Raw genomic sequence first — 3940 nt, 5'->3', positions numbered from 1 at the left:
TATGGCATCCTCCAGTGAGAGCCTACAGCTACTATCTCCAACTTTCATCAATCCTGATGGGCCCTCTTTTCCCATCGTTCGCTCTCCCCAGAGGGCTCCATGCGCACCGCTTTCGGCCTGAAATTAGTGCAGAGTCAGTGCACCTTGCCAGGGATGCATCCCTCAGGCCAGAATAGCAACATGTCGACCTTCTCCAGGTGATAGCATTGGTCACCTAGCGATTCTGTGCAGTGGACGAGGCAGTTCATGCGCAATGTGGTATCCACACGGATTTCAATACCAGCTCCTCCACTCTTCCACTCTTCTACCTCACTGACGTTCAAGGGTGGTACAAACCCACACTGTACCCACTAGTCTACTCTGACAGCATCACATTACAACACAGAAGTACCCGTTACCTAGCCATAGCTTGCCTTTCAGCGCTTTAACCAGGGATGATATGGGGTGAAAAGGTTGAGGAACGGATACATGTTAAACTCTCCAGACTCCGCGCCAGGCGCCACGCCTAGCTCACTGTCTTGTACCAAAGTGATATTTTAAACATCAATTGAAACACCGGCGTAGTTAAATGCTTACTGAGAGTGCATGTGTATCGGTTGCCCGGACACAGAACGAGAAGTTCCTAGGTTGCCCGGACACAGAACGAGAAGTTCCAGTGACACATGTCAAACTATTACTTTAAAACCGTTTGCTGTGACGTAGGACATGGATTGTCGAACCTCCCGCTATTGCTTGCCCTCTCAAACACATGTGCTGTATGTTTGTGAGAGATGTGCAAGCTGGCTATCAGCTCACCCTTCTACAGACTCACTGTTCATTGCTGATAGTGAAGCGAGGAATTTCCATTCATGTCCCGTCTGGCCTCTGGTTCATATAAACCTTGCTGACATCACTAATTGCAACCTTTGCTGGCGGCTATTTTGCTCTCATACAGTTCCAAGAGCAGAAATCTGGTGATTTTTCCGGACCTGGTCAACCACAGGTGTGACACGCGGACGACTCTTCCGTCATTTCAACTTTGACTCTTCTACTTGGGCTGGCACTAGTGGAGAGAGCTGCCAATCAGTGCTGTCGGCACTGATGATCAAAGCCTTTCCGGCATGCCAACGTACATTCATCCTGGCCCGAGTTCATCGTCCCATTACTAGTACAGTTATTAGCAATAGATCATGTCGTTATGGCGCTACAGTATTCGTTGCGCCTGCGTATGTGAAGGGAGCTTGTGCACTGAGATTGTAAGGTCAAAACAAACACGGAAACTGGCGGAATGTCTTTAGAAATGCGCCATGGTGCGGGTCCAACTTTCTAACCACGTACATTGTCTGCAGTGCATACTAATAGGAAGAAAAACTAAGTATTGTGATTGAAATGCCAGCAGATTATCCCTTGCCAGCTGTTGGAGACATGTCGCAGTCATTACCGGATCGGTACTGAAGCCGCATCCTCTGGCAGAGTTTCACCTCTTGTCTGCACTCTTATGCACCTGCATGCGCTGCATATGGTGATAATTTCTCTCCGAGACGTGATGCTATCCCCTCCCCATTCACCGTTGCACACTAATCTTCATTGGTGCAATGGTGGGAGGGTGGGAGGGTGGGAGGGAAGAGCTCCTATCTCTTTCCTAGTAACCCCATTCGACTGAGCCAGTGGTCAGTGTGAGGTTATATTTAGCGAAGCGTGGCCCTAATGAACTCGAAATCTCTTCATGTTTTCCTTAGAGCATCATTAGGAAATCATGTTCCTCCAGTTGCTGGTCAGTGGAGTGTGGATTTAATGGGCCTGCCCGCAGGTCTAATAGGCTATACAACGGGCTACTTTTCTGGCTGAAGTAGCCGCAGGTGTCGTGACATTACTACGCAAAGGTCATGACAGCCCCCGAATGCACTCCGTCTGGCAGGTCAAAGTGCATTTCGAGTGTCTCCCCAAGGGGCCCAAGTCCCAGTGCTGGATGCATGGGCAGTGTGCTTGTACATGCACATGTAGTAGATCTACGCCTGGTACTAGCAATATCAGGCGTTTATCACAAAAAAATAATAATAATAATAATAATGCAGCGTGTGCATGTAACGTTACGTGTACAAGCATGTACAATCAGTCATGTAGATCTACAGCCTGCACAACGGGCTGTGTGGATACATGTACATGTACATCTATTACAATGTACACTGTCTGTAGATACTAGTACAATGGTCATGTCATGTGATCCTAGACAGAGGCTGCACACTGAGCTCTCCCTGACATGTTTGCACAGTATGTACTATGTCTACAAACCCTGGTACAGCTGTAGTAAGTCTGAGACAATGCTGCCCACTGTGGCGAATGCCAGGGCGCGGCTGTGTTGGTGGGCCTTGCCGGTACCACACGCACCTGTTTTCAAAGTATTTGGCGATGGTATTATTTTTACATTGTTGAAGATTGTACTGGTGAACTTAAAGATAACGTTACAATCATCCTATATTGTCATTGACTGCTGTGGAGTGTCTCTCCGCTTTCTGGAGTTGTCTGAGTCGGGTACAATGTACCGACTTGCTTTCAGTGTTTCTGAAATTAGATTCTATGTGGTCGACCGCTCCTTGCGATATTTATTGCACCCCAGTAGCGTTGCACTCGAGCAGCTTTCTGAGTCCATGCGTCATGAGCTCTAGCTGCACTAGACAGAGCTGGTAGAATCTCTCCATGTACAACATGGTGTGTCTGGGCAAACTACAAGTCCACATGACATTGTCATGTACATGTACATGTACATGACTTCTACTGTTTGAGTTGCAACGTCATTTACAATGACTGCATCTCTTCCGCGTTTCAGGGGCAAGGTCTGCAATGTCCTGTTTTCGTTGACATTGCGATGACCTTCGTCATTTCAACCCCCTAGACCTAGTTGTTGTAGTTGCATGAATTCGGAGAACTGCCTGGGTATTCCATTTACATGTTTGATGGGATTATGCACCCACCATAATATAATTCAGCCAGACGCAGAATACCCCACGGATGTGTAATGACACCAATAAACCTTGTATATCCTCTATTAAAGTATTATGCTCCCCTTGTTTGTTCTTCCTTTCCGCCCCCGGTGCGCATGCTACTAGCCTCGGGCCAGTGGGGCTTCATGATGTTCCACTAGATCATAATCATACATGTACAGGCTGAGACGTTGAATTCATTATGAATTGAATATTGATGATCGATGACACACTTCAATCATGTACAGAATGCACATGAGCATTGAACACTACGTCCAGTAGTCACGTGGTGCAAACGTACATGTACATGTAAATGGCACTTGCAGTGGTACTCGTGCCCTACTACACTGTTCCTATACAATCATGTACATGTACGTCCAAGACGCTAAATGGCAAAATAATGATATTAATAACAATCCAAATCCGAGGTCCCTAGCTGGCACTGAGTACATGTACTTGACAATAGCTGTCAGGACTTGCCTTTCAACTCAACTCCAGTGATCCTCAAGGCTCAACTGTATCATACAGTCATGCCCTAGTGTATACGGACGGACTGTTCAGTCTGAAAGTGAAAGGCTCGTGTCACCATCATTGATGCTCAATAATGCTTATTATTAGATAATTAGCCAGTGCCGTCAGTCATGAATCACCAGACAGACGCAATGCTCCCTATCTTCATACATGTAGCAACGTTGACAATGGTTACAGTACCATCTCAGTACTTGTGCTTCTTTGAGAGTGGCTCTTAAGTTATGAGTCAATTCTCCACCATACATGTACATGTACATGACTGTATTTAGCTGGATGATCTCAAAGAGTACTAGTACATGTATTGGCAAGACGGAAGTATTCTGACCGGATCTGCAGATCCTGTGCAGGGTGGATCGGTATCTAGTGTATACTGTACCGGGTCCTAGCGAAATCAAAGCACATGCAGGATCAAACACAAGTCATGTACCGGACATACGTGTACATGTACA

Source organism: Sycon ciliatum, chromosome 1, assembly GCF_964019385.1.
Source record: "Sycon ciliatum chromosome 1, ocSycCili1.1, whole genome shotgun sequence".
Classification (NCBI taxonomy): domain Eukaryota; kingdom Metazoa; phylum Porifera; class Calcarea; order Leucosolenida; family Sycettidae; genus Sycon; species Sycon ciliatum.
Note: the sequence above shows the minus strand (reverse complement) of the source record.